We start from the raw sequence: 16,896 nt of genomic DNA on the forward strand, positions 1-16,896 counted from the left end.
GCCCCAGATCATCCTGGAACCTCCTTCTCATTTCTCACATTAGCAGGCTTGGGTGAGCCCAGGGTTCAGACAGAGCTTCAAAAAGGCCCCCTTCCCCTCCCCCATGCCCACCCCTGAAAGGGCCTGTGAGCAGACAGCAGGGAGCCTGTATGTAAGCCTGGTGATAGAAGGTCAGATCCTCCTGGGGCTGTGAATTCTGCAAAGTAACCGAGGGAAGATCTTCTCTGGGCCTCTGAGGGACTGGACTTTCCAAATCCAGCCTTCTGACCCTGAACAGAGCTCTTTGGAGATCAAAGATAAACACCAGTGGCCTCTTCTTAACGTGTCCTTTGGTTTACAGGAATGCCATTACAAGCTGAATAATGGCACCCAATAATCTCTGGTAGTCAAAATACTATCTTGTTTGAAAAAAGGAGGCAGTGAAGGTACTAGGTAGATGTCAGACCCTTGAGATAGGGAGATTATCCTAGATTATCCAGGTAGCCCTAAATGCCCTCAGAAACCAGAAACCTCCTTTTAAAGAGAGAAGTAAATCTCAAATGTACACACACCCCCACACACACACACAGAGTGGGGCGGGCAGGGTTATGTAAAACAGAACAATTAAATGATTCTAAGATGTGGGCAGTAAAGCTTGGGTTGATGTAGTTATCAGCCAAGGAATGTTGCAGCCACCGGAAGCTGGAAGAGGGACATCACAGCCCCCTGGAAACGGGTTTCACCTCTGTGGTGCTGATTGCAGACTTGAGGCCACCAGAACTGTGAGAGATCAAATTTCTGTTCCTGTCAACTTCCAAGATTGTAGGAACAGTGGATTATGGTCACGAGAAGTCAATAGAAGAAGCAAGGCCTCTTTGGGCCTGTGCACACCAGAGAGACAATCAAGAAGATATCTATGACAGCTCACTTTGTCTAGAAAAGAAGAATCTCTGCACCACACAAAGGATCACACAAACAGACTGAAAGGAACTCCGCAAGGCGATTTCTCTCTTTGCAAAAGTGTGCTCCAGAAACCAAACTGGGCTAGTGAACACACTTGCTGAAACGGTCTCTTTCATCCCTGAGCTGTGGGTGGCACTTGGTCTCCTCTGGTTGGTGTCAACTGGACTTCATCATCTTATGTGACTGGCTAATCTGTACAAAGAGAAAATGGGAGGTTGGGATAGTTTGAGTGAAAATAGTCCCCAAAGGCTAACACACTTACACACTCTACACAACTGCATCTTGGCAGCCTAGAAGGTTCTGTCTCTAGCACCCCAAAGTAGGAACAGCACATAGAAAAGACCTGCATGGCCCTGAGCATGCCGCTCACTCCACATTCGAGCAAGTCTCTCAGTCTAAGGGGAGCAGGCACCAAATTCCATTTCCCTTTGTTCCTGTGTAGCTAGAACTACACGGAGCCTAAGCACAGTTAGCACTCGATGTTTGCTGAATGATAAAATTCCAGGGTCAGTATTGTGCGTCTCTGCCTGCTTCATAGGGCTGTCGACTTTGGGGGCCTAAACTGGGGATGTAAAAGTTGAAGCACGAGGAAGAAAGAATTAGTAACTGAGATATATGTGTCTCTGGACTGTGTGAAATGGGCACATGGCAGCTGAGCAGCAAGAAGCCAGAGCTCCTATGCACATCCCGGGAGAAATCATGTTGTTCAGGGAACCAGGTAGAATTGGAATCCAGAGGGTGTGGGAGGTGTTTGTGTGTGTGTGTGCGTGTGTGTGTGCGCGTGCGTGCGTGCGTGCGTGCGTGCGTGCGTGCGTGTGTGTGTGTGTGTGTGTGTGTGAACACATGCGTACATACATTTTGCATTCAAATACAGAGCTGGGGTTCAGAGCCTGAGCTCTGACAGCCCGAACAAGGTAGGCCCAGTGACACGTCCACAAGAGGCCAATGCAAGCAGCAAGCAGCAGTCATAAGGCAGAGAGAGGAAATTTATTCCATGTGGCTACATTAGGAAGAGGAACAAGGGGGTTGGAGAGATGGCTCAGAGGTTAAGAGCACCGACTGCTCTTCCAGAGGTCCTGAGTTCAATTCCCAGCAACCACATGGTGGCTCACAACCATCTGTAATGAGATCTGGCGCCCTCTTCTGTATACATAATAAATAAATAAATCTTAAAAAAAAAAAAAAAGGAAGAGGAACAAATAAAAAGGCCCAGTGACCCCCCCAAGTCCATCTGACATGAAGTTCAGGTTTATCTTGCCAATGCAGATGAATCTGGTGCCTGCTCCCCTTGGACTGAGAGACTTGCTCGAATGTGGAGTGAGCGGCATGCTCAGGGCCATACAGGTCTTTTCTATGTGCTGTCCCTACTTTGGGGTGCTAGAAACAGAACCTTCTAGGCTGCCAAAATGCAATTGTATAGCTCTCGACTGGAAGGGATTCAGAGGTAGTTTATTCTGAAGCTAAATTTGAGTGACCGTGGCTGGGAAACATGGGCTTAGGTTACCCCAAACCCATGTTCCAATTTGGAAGCCAATGCATGGAGCTTTTATGGTAACAGAACAAAGGAAGTCATAAATAGATACATTTTTAAAAATACATTGGTAGAAACATCAGAGGCAGGTTAGCCAGGTGAGGGAATCTCAACTATAGGCCTTAGATGTTATCTGGTAGCATTTTTAGTTCTTTAATTGGTGGAAAATAGAGTTTTGTTAAGTAATACATCCAAAAGGTTCTTCTCTGTAGTCAGGATGTTAGGTCTGACACAGAGATAGACAAGGAATGACTCCTTAGGGGGCTAACAATGGCCCAAGAGACGTTGTAAGTGGGCTCTAGGTCCATGACATTCCAAACTCTCCATGGAGTCCTTGGAGTTTTAACAGCCTTTGTAGCTTCATTTCAGGGATTCACGTTGAAATGCACAGGGCAGGAGGGATGCCTATGGAGGCGGTCCTGGTTAAGGGGTGGGTCAGCCATCCTTAAAACATCATTGTCTCAACTCTCGGCTCCTGGTGTGTCCTAAAAGTTGTCATGAAATCTCCTTCTAGGAGACAAGCCCCTCTTGCTAACAATATGTTTCAGTCTTTGCCTTCACCAACATGGAACTCCTGAAGAAATTCAAATTCCCTGGGCTCCATTGTCTCAGAAGTCTAATAGCTAAAGAGGAAGGCACAGTGTCTCTCTTTAGAATACCTTGCTGGGGCTGGAGAGAGGGTCCAATGGTTTGAAGCAGGGGCTATTCCTGTGAAGGACTCAGGTTCCCAGAACCCACATGGCGGCTCCCAACTGACCGTGACTCCAGTTCCAGGGGATCTGGTATCTTCTGACATCTTCAGGCACCAGGCACACACATGGTGCACATACAGACATGCAGGCAAAATACTGATATACATGAAATAAAGCATAGTTACCTTTAACACACATTTCTTTGTTCTTGCCAGGACAGTTATACGATGAACTGTAAGGTTGTGAGACAGGAGGCAGAGAAGTTAAGCAAGGCAGGACAGAAAGGGGAATTTGGGGGGGCATGAGGAGCCCCTCATCCTGGAGTCTTTCTTATTAAAGCCTTTCACCACGTGAGAAGCAAGAATTCCAGCACAATCCACATTTCCTGTGAAGGCTGGCAACATGAAGTTGGTAGTCCTCTCCTGTATACAGAGTTGCTGTTAAAGTGACAGTGACCCAGGGTTAAGGTCTGGATGTGGGACCTTGTGTGGGGCCCAATTCTCCTCCAAGAAATTACCCAAAACCACAAACAAGAGTGTTATCTTTGCAGTAGAGATACCCTACCTTCCTGCATTCCAGAGGTCTTATCAGTCAGTTGTAATCCTGTTTGGTACCTCCCACCCAAGCTCCCAGTGATCTCATTTAGATTTCTTAACTGAAAGCCCATCAAAGTCCTCTATATAACTATTGAGAAGAATAAGGAGGAGCAAGGGAGGGAGGGAGGGAGGGAGGGAGGGAGGGAGGGAGGGAGGGAGGGAGGGAGGGAGGAAGAAGGAGAAGGGGGAGAACACAGTGAAGAATTGGATCCGGGATACATGGTTTGAAATAGAAAAGGAGTTTAGTATGAAAGGAAAGAAACTTCTAAGAGTAGGAGCAGGCTAGTGAGCTAAGTGAAAAGCACTGGCCCAGGACATTTGCATAGCACCTGCCTCCGCCATGTTTGTGCCCGGCAGGCTTTTCTAGACCACACCCCTTTGTTGTGTACAGCCCAGGTAGGAAAGAGGGTCTAGTCTTTCTCTGCCAACTGGTTTCATTTACATGTTAATCTTGACACAACTTCCTCCAGTCTCCATTCTCCAGCCACAGTAAGAGACTCTTTTGCTCTTCATGAGATCCTGCAGACTATATCTGAGTTTGTGCTAATAAGGAAACTCAGTGTGGGCTGACCATGACAAAGATCCCCAGTAAATTATTACTGGGTTTGAACACCCAATCTTACCTACTAACCTCTAAGAAGGGGTCTGGGACTGGAGACGAAACTTCAGTTATCTGTCCAATCATTTAATTTGTCATACCTGTAAAAGAAAAACTATGAACACCAAAGCGCAGGCAAACTTCCTGGATGGTGAATACACTGGCATGCCAGGAGAGTTGGTGTGCCCTATAATCAAGAGTTTGGGGGCAAAACCCCCATTTCTAGAAAGGACTAGGCTTAGTCATTGGTCTCAATGTGTCAAATAAAGAGTCTAGTAATAGCAAACAGCAGAGAAAGGAGATTCAATCAATGTGGCCACATTGGGAAGAGCCAACAAAGGAGTCAGTGACCCCCAAGTCTATCTTCATGATACTGACATAAACATTAGGTTAAACAGAAGAAAAATGCCAACAAAGGGAGAGAAATGTGTATGGTCAAGCAGTGCTGGTCAAGGTAATCTTTGTCTCAGCCTTGGTTCTGCAAGGCAGGGTGAAGAAGTCCTTAATGATCAAGGGAACAAGCTGAATCTGGTGTGGGAGGAGCTATCCCTTGTCATCATAGATAATTGCCCACATCTGACAAGTGTCTGTCCTGCCAAGGCATTGCAGCCCATGGAATCCAAGGCAACCAACCATGCTGCAAGCCACAGGAAAACATAATGGAATTCAGGTACTATCACAAAAGCTACTACTACTTGGAAAAGTCAAGGATTTCTCCAAAGGTCAAGCCATGGCTTAAGAAGTCTTGGTGATTTTATATATATATAAATTAGCTGGTTCCTAAAATGATTTTCTTGTGTGCTTCCAAGAACTCCTACGAGTGTATTTATCTAAAATGCCTATCAAGCGTCCAAGGCCAAACAAAACAACACCTGTCTCCTAGGTCAGGTGGATCGCTTTATTTCTTGTGCAATTTAGGGTGAGACCCTCCTTTCTTATACAACCTTACTAATAGACCCCTAACTTCTTACCTAACCACTTCTCGGAATGTAGACTAAGCACATAGACTCCCTTTTTCATATACTAAACGGTCATTAGCACTCAGTTGACCTCCTCTTTTACCCCTCCCATTTTGGGTTGTAAAAGAAAGCCTGGTGGTCATTGCCTGAGGAAAATTCTACCTACCTTTATGACCCCGAAGAATTCAAGCCTAGTGACCTTGATAGACCATGGGATGGCTATTGTGTGGGTTTGTAAATGGGTTCCTGGGAGACTTAGGAGGTACTAGACAACTCAGAGAACTTAGAGATGGAGAATGGAGAGGGATAAGGAGGATAAGGATAACACTAGAGAGAACGTGCTTAGGAGATGGAAGATGAGGAAGAGTCAGATGGGGAAGTACTAGCTGGGTAAGAACGAGATGAAAAGGACCTAGATGAGGCAGAATTAAGACAAGAAAATTAAGATAGAATTTAGAGGGAGCAGTAGATGAATATAGAGAGAAATCAGGCAAGAAAGGAGCTAAAAGAGAATAGGAACTTGTAGAGAGAGAACTGGCACAGAATAATAAAGTGTATGAACTAAGGAGTTTTGTGTACGTAGATTGGTTTCTTTTCACCAAAGATTAATTATCAGCTGGTTGTAGATTCTTTCCAGATCCTGGGAGGGGACTCTCTGGATCCCCATAGTCCTTGATACAACTACAGATTTATCTCTAAACCTTCAGACTATATTAGGTAGTAGCAAGATTGTGTAGAGTTGAGCCCAGGTCTGACACAAAGTAAAGGGGACAGTTGTGCTTTGAATGTGAAATGTGCCCCCTTAGGTTCCTGTGTTTGATACCTGGCCCTCAGGTGGGGGGTACTGTTTGGGCAGGCTGTGGAACCTTTAGGAGGTAGAGCCTGGCTGGAGGCAGGGGGTCACTGAGGTAGGCCTTGAAGTTATATACAGCCCACCCTCATCCCCTGTTTGCTTTCTGTCACTGGTTGTCCAAGCCATGTGACCAGTCAGCCTCCTGCCCCTGCCCACACGCTTGCCTTGCCAAGAGGAAACATATCCCCACCGCCTATATAAGCCATCATAAGCCCATCCTTTCCTCCTTAACTTGCTTCTCGTTGGCCATTTCATCACAGCAATGGGAAGAGTAACTGTTACTGTCGACCTCACACACACTAGAGTCACCTGGGAAGAGGGAACATCAATTAAAGAATTGCCTCCACCAGATTGGCCTGTGGATTATGCCCATGGAGGCATTTTCTTGATTACTGATTTATGTGAAGGGTCCAGTCCACTATGGGCAATGCCACTCCTGGGCAGATGGTCCTAGGTTGCAGAAGAAAGCAAGCCAAGCAAGACATAACAAGCAAACGAGTGAGCATAGTTCTTCTATGGCCTCTGCTTCGGTTCTCCATCCAGTTCCTCCTTTAATTTCTGCCCTGACTTCCCTCAATGATGGGCTGTGAGATAGTATAAGCCAAATGAGCCTTTTCCTTCCCAGGTTGTGTGGTGACATTGTGTCCCCAAAATATTGTGCACCCTAATAAACTTATCTGGGGTCAGAGAACAAAACAGCCACTAGATACAGAGGCTAGAAAATGGTGGCACTCACACCTTTAATCCTATCACTTGGGAGGCAGAGATCCATCCAGATCTCTGTGAGTTTAAAGCCACACTGGAAACAGCCAGGCATGGTGACTCATGCCTTTAATCCCAGAAAGCAGAAAGGTATATAAGGCGTGAGGACCAGGAACTAGAGCTGGTTAAACTTTCAGGCTTTCGAGAAGCAGTCCAGCTGAGATTCATTCTGGATGAGGACTCAGAGGCTTCCAGTCTGAGGAAACAGGATCAGCTGAGGAACTGGCGAGGTGAGTTGGCTGTGGCTTGTTCTGCTTCTCTGATCTTCCAGTGTTCACCCCAATAACTGGCTCCAGGTTTGTTTTTATTAATAAGACCCTTTAATATTCCTGCTGCAAGGTTGTTTTTCATCAAAATGTTTTCTCACAGCAACAGAAAGCAAACGAAGGCAGAAACTAATACAGCAATATACCCAAAAGAACAGGTTTTTGTGATGCTTTCAGTTACCTCGAGGGTGGAAGTGAAGAATCTGTGCTCTTCAGCAAAGGCAATTTCTTTTCTTTCCCTTGTTTTTTTTTTTTTTTTTGTTTTGTTTTGTTTTTTGTTTTGTTTTGTTTTGTTTGAGACAGGGTTTCTCTGTGTAGCTTTGGAGCCTGTCCTGGATCTGTTCTGTAGACCAGGCTGGCCTCGAACTCACAGAGATCCACTTGCCTCTGCCTCCCGAGAGCTGGGATTAAAGACGTGTGCCACCACTCCCCAGCCAGCAAAGGCAATTTCTAATTGCAATACTCAGACTCCACAGACACCAGTGTTCCTATTACCAATGGTCAGAGTCTAGACTGAGTGTTCCCAGTTGTTGGCCTCTTATTCCAAGAATTGAAATAAAAGCTGTCATGGATTGAAAACTAGAAAGAAAATTTTACTCAAAGCAAAGTAGAGACCAGAAAGAAATATGCTGTCTAGAGTAATGGTGGGCCACAAGCACCCCGATTATGGTTCAGGAGTTCAAAAGGAGGAGTTGGGTTTCAATGAATATAGTAGGGTGGTTCTCCACTTTGATTGACAGATTAAGTTATGAAAACTATTTTCTCCTGCACATGCTTCTTCTCACTATGTATCTGGTTTTAACCACATGGACACTCAACTACGCATAGGCAGAAGACAGTAAGTAGGGGACCTGGGAGCCATTGTTTGCCTTATTGTGTATGTACCACAAAACAGTCTAGGTTGTAACAGCCCATTTCCCACAGTTCCTAGATGCATTAGAGAATGTATTTAAAATGAAACAGACATGACAGGTGGTTGCTAAGGCGAGTAATAACTTCCATTGTTGAAAGCAGATATACATGTAGCCTGATGCCTATAGGGATCCCAGGTGGCCAGCAGGTTGCCAGATGCATTATTAAAAGGGGTGTGTGTGTGTGTGTGTGTGTGTGTGTGTGTGTGTGTGTGTGTGTGTGCATAGTACCTGTAAGTAAGGAAATCAGGCTTCCAAGTGCATGGCTAGAAGAGGGGCGAGTGCATAGACCAAACCAAGTGGAGCCCTGGGTCACCAAGCTATGCCCTATGCTCACCTGCTTCACTTATGAAGAAGAGAACAGTCTAGACTGTGTCCTGTGTGTCTCTTCCTGCTACCCATCTGTGTCCTTCATAACAAAATAGTGACAGGAAACACAGTGCTCTCCTGTGTTCCTGGAGTTGTAGCAATTACTACATTTGGGGGAAGGGGTGAGAAGCTCTGAATCCGTAGCCACATCAAACAGCTAGTTGGATGCCCTGCAGACCCTGGTTGTGACTGGCATCAGAAGGAAGGGGTAGATCTTGCTCTTCAGCCTATGATGTGAATTCTGGATTGTTACTGTCAAAACCAATTTGTGTTGAGGGACCTCCAGTTGGAGTCTGAGGTAGTATTGGATCGCAGTGCGGTACCCAATTCCCTGGACTTCTCCCGTGGAAAGCCAGGGCAGAAGAAACAAATGCTGCCTCTGACCGACCCAACAAGAAGGAACAGGGAGGCAGACCACGTGGCCCTACATCTTCCATTTACTCTGGAATATTGTCTTACCTTCCCTAGGACCCTGCCCTATAAAACAGGACAGCTTAGAGCTAGACAAAGTCACTTAAGATATATGAATTGCCAGCCCCACTCTTCAGAACCAGAGTCTCTAAGAGAGGTCCCCGAAATCAGATTTGTTTATATTTTGAAGTTTATACAGATGCTTTGCCTGCATATATGTCTGCGCACCACAAATGAGCCTGATGCCTGGAGAGGTCACTTGAGAGCCTCACATCTCCTGGAGCTGGACTTACACACAGGTGATTGTAAGCTGCTAGATAGGTAGGTGCTGGGAACCAAATTTGGATCTTCTTCTGCAAGACAGGTAAGTGCCCCTAACCACTGAGCCATCTCTCCAACAGGGAACAGCATTTTAAATAAGTTCCTTCAGGTGATTCTGGTGCAACCAATGGATAATTGGCCGAGTCACCAACCCCGCAATGGCCGTGGCCCCTGATGATAAGAATAGCTCAACTTCCATTGTGAATTTAAGTCAAACTTTCTGCTGGAGAGACTGGCAACCAGCATTTTTTTTACAAGCACTCCTGAGGAGTCTTGGAAATAGAAGAAGTTGGGAGAGTGAGACCTAAAGCAGTCACTTCCCAACTGGGACCCCAAGGGACTCAAAGCAGCAACACCAACAGCATGCGGCAACTTGTGAGTACAGAGAAGTGTCTAACTCCAGACAGACCTCCTCAATCAGAAACTCAGGGTGGGGTCTAGAGATGTGGGGCGCAGCAACCTCCCCCTGTATTCAGATGCACCCAGGGTGGGGCCCAGGGATGTGTAGTACAGCAAGCTCTCCCCGTGTTCGGATGCATGCTCAGTTTGAAAACCACAAAGCTCCAGAGACTGTAAAGTTCTGACGAGCATAGACAATTTCTCTGCCTCTTGCATAACCATTTCTAATCTATGTGTTCCCTGAATTCGATAAAGAGCCCTTCCTGGCAATCCCACAGCCCAGTCCTCTGAGGCCTCTGATGTGATCTTGCTTTGATCCTCCAGTCAACCCGAAGACCTTATTCTCCATCAAAACTGACAGAGAGATCCATGTTCTTAAGCCAAGCCAGCAAGGATTGAAAGCCTTTTTACTATTAACTGCAAAGCAACCAGATTTCCAGAAGAAAATTTTCTATGCTCTTTATGGAATTTCTTCATTACAGAAGCTTCCTGGACACAATTTTCTCCTGCTCATGGTTAAGAATACTTGCTGGCTTCTCTGGAATGGGCCTGTGGGCTCTTTAAAGCTCATAGACTCATGCTGTTGGCAAAGAATTGAGAGTTCAACTTGTCTTATCTCACTTCACCAATTAAGAAACACTGCGGTCCAGAGGTAGTTCATGACTTCTCCATGGCAACAGACATGGTAACTATGAGTTTGTGCAAATGCTTGATGAGGACCTTTGGTTATTTTTGGCCGGGTCACACTACCTCAGGTATTCTTAGCAAAGCATGGAGCTAGCAGGTACCTGGCATCTTAATCTGCAATCTGTAACTTCAGTGTGGCCCTTATGACCATCTATGTGTACTCAGGGAGTTTCAAGTATTTGGGAACAGGATGGGTTTGGATTCAAGGCACCAAAAAGAGGAAGAGGAAGGAAAATGGTATTTCCAGGCTGTTCATGCTTCAGGAATATAGTTCTTTTGAAGAGCCTGTTCTGTATGCTAAGAGTTCCTGTCATGGACCAGAATCCCCTTGGCATGATCAAAGTCTCATTGATAATTTCCAAACAGGAACAGAAGGAACTCAAAGACAGAACATAGTGATTAGAGACAGTGTGGTCTAATGGTTAGGATAAAGGCATTGGGGGGTGGAGATGGAAGAGTGGGAAATAGAAAGTTGTATTTTTAATAGAATAAAAGTAAAAAAAAAAAAAGATACAGCTTGAAAAAACGAAGTAAGCACAACAGAAAGAGGACGAACTGGGTGTACAGGGTTTTGTTCCCGGCAGCTTTACTGAGGGGACAGAAGAATTGCCACCTCCCACTGGTAAATGGGCCTTTGGAAGGAAAGCAAGGCGCCACCTTTATAGGCCAACTAACGGAGAAATGTTTAGCCTTAATGTTGCTTGTTTAACGCTGTTAGTTAGCTGAAAGTTGTTCTTTGCGGTCTGATATTTAGAATCCAAAGCAGGAGGAATCCTTACTACCTACACTTCCTGTCACGAGTTTGCCCACTAGCTTTGGGACCAGTTTAAAGTCCCCACCATGGATTCGTCTCCAATACTGCACTAGGTTGTAAGCAGCCTGTGGCTCTCTATCACTACTCACTGAAAGGCTGGAGCTAAAGTGGTGTATCTTGAGAGTTCAAAAACAAACACACTTTAAAAAAAAGATTTATTATTTTTCTGTTGTCTTATGTGTATGAGTGTTTTCCCTGCATGGGTGCATGTGCCCCATATGAGTGCCTGGTGCCTGGCAGAGGTCAGAAGAAGGCTTAAGATCCTCTGGAACTGGAGTTATAGATGGTTATGAGCTGTCATATGGGTGCTGGGAACCAAACCTGAGTGCCCTGTAAGAGCAGCAGGTGTTCTTAACTGTTGAGCCATCACCACTCCAGCCCCATGGACACACTTTTCAAAAAAATCACTCTAATATTCTAATTGTGCAGACTTATTGCCCAGCCCTCATATATCTTGGAGCTCTGTCTTGTTGGGCTCTTATTACATCACTGGCAGAGCTACATTATTTTCTCTTAGGTTCCAAGTGGAATACATTTTCTCGTCTCCCATCTAGAAGCTTCCCACATGACTTGCCTCATGACTCCTTTCCTTCTGACACACAGCTAACATGTGTTATGAAATTTTCCTTTACACTGTGTAAAGATACGTCCATGTGGTTGGTTTAGTAAAAAGCTAAATGGCCAATAGGTAGGCAGGATTTTCAGGGCAGACAGAATGCTGAGAAAAAGAAAGCGGAGTCCCGAGGAGACTCGGAGGAAACATGACATGTAGGAGATAAGGTAAGAAGCCATGAGCCATGCATCAACACATAAATCAATAGAAATGGGTTAAGTTATAGGAGCTAGTTAAAAAACAAGCCTAAGCTATTAGCCGAGCATTTATAATTAATAATAAGTCTCCATGTCATTATTAGGGAGTTGGCTGGTGGGACAGAGAAAGACTCACTACAAACATGGGCAAGTTGATTTCTGTTCCCATTACAACCCATTCACACTACAATCACTGAATTCTTCTGTCTCCATTTCTACCTTCAAGGACACTGAGATTATAAACCCAGATACTGCAGGATTATTTACTGGTCTACTGATTGGCAATGCTATTCTATCTGCAACCTTAATTCTCCTTTAACAAATAACATTGTAATTGCAGATCCTGGGAATTAAGATTTGGGGGGCCAATTTTCTAGTTGGTCAATTGATATTTTTATTCACCCCACCTCTTGTCATCTCCTCCACTTTCATTGGCCTCCCAAATACTTCCCATTCTACTCTCTTGTGTTTGTTCATTTGTTCACAACCCAATGAGTTGCATTAGGGTTGCATACAGTAGCACAGGCAGCTTACCAGTGGTTACACCACTGAAGGAAATGTCAAATGTATCCCCCACAGAGACTCATGAGCCCCCAACCCCTACCCCTGCCCCCTGTGACAGGATGTTGATGGACCCAATCTTGTACAAGTCTTAGGCAAGTGATGACTGTCAGGGATGGTTTGTTTTTAATGTAGCTATAGAAGGCCAGAACTTAAAAATAAGTTACCACAGCTTGGAAATCTATTATCAGGTTTGAAATCTGCCTTCCTTTCACATATTTCATTTATTTATTTATTTGTTTGTTTGTTTACCTTTCTATCTTCCAGAGCACCAATGACCACCAATCATTCCATCTGTCTCTGAGGAAGCTGCCACGCTAATAGTCAATAATGTCTGGGAAACAGACAAAAGATGGGCCCCTTTTTTCCCATTTTTTCCTCCTGGCATCTCCTATTACTCCTTTTCCTCAACGTAATGTGGTAAGATGTGCCTAAGTGTGAGTATCCCCTACCTTCTACCTCCTTTCTCACACACTTCTGTCCTGAAGCCTAGACCACTCTCCCTCTAAGTCCAATGAATTGCCCTCGAGTTCCTTTCTGTGTCTATTTTTAAATTCTTTTATCAATGAGACTAAGGAAATGACACACAGAGAGACCAAGCACGTTGATCTAGTCCAAGCAACAAAGTAGGAACAAGACAAAACCCTCCACTCCAAATTCCACGTTTCTTCTCATAAAACAGCTTCCTGGTAAGTTGCTTCGGAAGTATGATTTGTTTCCATTCTTAAACGACTCTAACCTTGACTGCAGATGAAAATTGTACAGTCTGTAAAGATATGAATAGTAGCTGTTCTTCCTACAGCCCCCAATCCAAACAGAAACTCCTGGAATTTGGAATTAGAGTACCAAGAGCTCCCCGGGTAATGCCACCATGCAGACAGATGGGAGCCACTTTTCTAAATGGTTAATTTCCTCAAAATAATTGAGCTAACCAGGAATAGATTCTCTTCTTTAAACTAATGGTGGTAATTTAATTCATTAAAATTTCCTGAGTCTGTGATTGAATTATATTTAAAAGTTAGAGCAGAGGAGAAATGGAAAAATGAAGAGTTGAGTTTTTGTTTAAAAGTCTATCTGTGGACATGAATGCAGGACAGTTATTGGATGCCCAGAGCTCATCTCAGGAACTGGCCCCCAACTGTACCCGACTCCCAGAGTTCCCTGAAATGGGGTTATATCGGTGCTTGAAAATGCAGGCAGGCTTAAAAAGAATTAAAGCCAATTGAAAGCTCATTATTCTGAACATTATTTTAGCAAGACAAGATTCCTCTTTAAATTTAAGGTTTCTATTTAAGGCACCTTCTATCATGTTCCTAAGTTGAACGTAGGAGATGGCACTCTCCCATTAAGTCCTTGGGTCCTCGCCAAGTAATAGCATATTCATTAAAGGCAAAAATAGATCTTTTAAGGGAGGTCTTTCTTTGAGAAAACTGAGACCTCCTCCTCCCCAGTGAAAGCTTCCTGCTGTGAGCGCTGCTCCCAGGAAGTCTCCCCTTTTGGCTTGCCTCCCTAAATGCTCCTTTTCTCAGAGCCTGGGAACAGCCACACCTCTATTAAGAACAGGAAGCCCCAGCAGGATGAGTCCCACAAAGTCATAAAACACTTACCTCAAGACCAGAGGATCCCTAACCCCCACCCCCCACCCCACCCCCATCCCCATAACTATATGTTCCTGGGCCCACAAAATCTACACCAAGACTGCACCCCCAGAAAACAGTCAATTACCTCAAACCAAGTCAAGAAGGGGCTTATAGAGAAGCATGTTTGGGGAGGGGGGAATTTCTTGGCTGATTCCACCCCCTCTCATCTTATTTACTTAAATGATATATTTTTTTTTGATGTAGAATTTTCAGTATTATAAATCCATGATTAGAGTACAGATTTTTTTCCCAGCAAAGCCCTTCTGTGCAAAATTCTGGAGCCACCAACACCTTCCCAGAAGAAATGAGAAGGTTCAAAAAGCTGCAATTCAGAGAGGCGCGCTGAGAAAACATCTTTGAGGAAGATTTAAGTTACCAGGATTCTTAGCCTGGAGGAAATGGCTGTGGGGTAATTGTCTGCAATTGTTTTCCACAGACTGTTTTCACAGAGAGCTGACTCAAGGAAGACAATGGGGGGGCTATTTTGTAAGGAAAAAGGAGAAAGAAAAGAAAGAAAGAAGAGAAAGAGATACCACGAGAGAGATTTGGGGAGAACTGTGTACTAACTTTATAGGAACAGCAAAGACACACTTCTTTAAAGCTTTAAGATAAAAGACCCGAGGTCTCTGCATCCTTAGCCCTTCTTCAGGGGGAGAATTAATGAAGAGTTTACAGTGAGAACAGCACACAATAGACTCCCTTTTCAAACAGAGGAGACACTGGTCCATGCAAATTAAAGACTAAGGTGGCTCTCTCTCTCTCTCTCTCTCTCTCTCTCTCTCTCTCTCTCTCTCTCTCTCTCTCTCTCTCTCTCTCTCTCTCTCTCTCTTCTCCACGCACGTGTCTCTCCCACAGGCCTGCACACTCTATCCCTTTATCTCTAATAAACTCTTATAATCGGATTCTGTCATGTTTCGTGACACTTCCTTGCAGGGTAAGAACACAACGCAGCTAAATAATTAACATTTTGGTGCCGAAACCGAGTGGGCACTTCCGGGCGCCCTGCGCCTGGAAACCCGCGAACCGGGTAATCTGCTCCGTACACGACAGACCGCTCTCCATTCGCCTGAACCGCATCCTAATTGCATCCAACACCGCTTTCTTCAGTTGGTGAGTTCCCCCATTTTTCGGCCAGCGTAAACGGTTTCCTGAATCTGTGAGAACGACCGTTGATAGTCCGGTGCCTCACACGTATTCTTGAGACCGGGGGAACCCCCGACCACGGTCTTCACTGGCTACGGTCGGCCCCTATCGCAGGCCTAACTTTTCTAGCCGTCTCCCATGTCTGCAGCCTTAGATATTTCTTGCGTTAGGGCCACCGCCGTTGGTGCGTCCTGGGAGCCACGTGAGGCCGGCACATCCATCTCCTTGACGAAGGGGCAAACGCTGTCTGGATTCCCGGGGAATCCTTTCCTCACCGTGGAGGGGGACCCTGCTTCTGTGGCTGACAAGTCAAGGAGCAGTCTGTGCCCGGTATCCGCCCTTGGCCTTGGGGACGCCTGGGGCCTTGGCTCCGGATCACGTTTATTTTTTATTTTTTTTTATTATTTTTCTACCTCTCCGCTGCAGACATGGGAAACAAGGCTTCCAACCCTGTTAGTCCTTCCTCTCCGTTAAGCTGTCTTGTTGAAGCTTTAAAACCTCTCAGTTTAATGCCTTACATAAAGATTTCTAAGCTAACTCATAAAAAGTGGCCAAAATATGCTTTAGAAAATAACAAAAAATGGCCGCCGAGCGGTTCCTTGGATCCCAATATTTCACGGGAGCTATCCAATTACTGTCAGCGTTCAGGCAAATGGAAAGAGTTGCTTTCTTCTTTCTCAATGCTAAACTGTCTCTTCTCATTTCCTTCTCTCCTGCTCATATGCTCCTAGCTGTATGTAAACCAGAGAATTCTCTGACTCCGGAATCTCTGACTCTAGATCTTGCTAAGGAACCAATAATTAAAATTCATGTTCCATCCTCTCTCTCTAACAGAACTCTCTCAGATAGAAAGTAAGCTGGGTTCTTATACATCTAATTCTGCTTCCTTTATTAAACAGTTTCAATATATAACTCAATCTTATAGTCTCACCTTTCATGACTTCCTGAGGAGCTCAGGTGTGTATGGGAGCAGGCTAGGACTCATACAGACGAAATTCATCAAACTAACCTTTCACACCCCCCAGGAGCTGAAGCAGTTCCTGACGGAGAACCACACTGGGACTATAACACCTAGGATGGCTGTCTAGCCAGAGATAGGTTTATTACCTGTCTCCTGACAGGCCTCCATAAGGCTGCCCTAAAACCAGTAAATAGTTCAGGATAAGGACGAAAATCTGTCTCTTGTTCCCTAGACCTTCCCGACTAAAACTTAAGCATCTGGAGAGCAAGACTCCTAACCCCACAGGCAAAAGAGTCATCTGTGGCATTTAAGGTGTGCCAGGGAAGAGATAAAAGCCCGAAAACAAAATTGCCAAGTGCTGGCACTCGCTGACTTCCAAAAGCTGTTGGGTCCCTGTTTTAAGTGAGGAAAGGCTACGGGCTAGCAAATGCCCTGCCAGGCCATCAACAGCCTTGTTAAAAGTGCCGCCTAGAAAGGCAAAGAGTCAGCTGACTGCCCCCAGGCACCAAGATGCATGGGTACATCAAGCTAAGACCTCCAACAGACCTAGGCTTGGCTACAGACATGGCAGGGAACCCAGAACGCAGCAGGGAAGCGATCTGTTTCTTTCCTTCTGGACACCAGAGCCATTGACTCAGTCCTGGGAGTTTTGAGATGCCACCTCCTTTAT

General features: G+C 45.2%; 1 long non-coding RNA gene across 3 annotated transcripts in view; it reads right to left on the reverse strand.

Moving 5' to 3' along the window:
- Window positions 1-960: 960 nt before the first annotated feature.
- Window positions 961-16,896, reverse strand: part of LOC121823438 (uncharacterized) — a 34,329-nt gene continuing 18,393 nt past the window's right edge. The window contains exons 3-5 of one of the 3 annotated variants that reach the window (XR_006064907.2): window positions 4,393-4,460; window positions 3,133-3,321; window positions 961-1,134 (exon numbers count right to left, since the gene is read on the reverse strand). This is a non-coding gene — a long non-coding RNA (uncharacterized LOC121823438). Of the gene's footprint in view, window positions 1,135-3,132; window positions 3,322-4,384; window positions 4,461-16,896 lie in introns of all 3 variants that reach the window. The other 2 variants (XR_013045352.1, XR_006064908.2) reach the window with 2 other exon arrangements.

This window comes from Peromyscus maniculatus, chromosome 17 (assembly GCF_049852395.1).
Source record: "Peromyscus maniculatus bairdii isolate BWxNUB_F1_BW_parent chromosome 17, HU_Pman_BW_mat_3.1, whole genome shotgun sequence".
Classification (NCBI taxonomy): domain Eukaryota; kingdom Metazoa; phylum Chordata; class Mammalia; order Rodentia; family Cricetidae; genus Peromyscus; species Peromyscus maniculatus.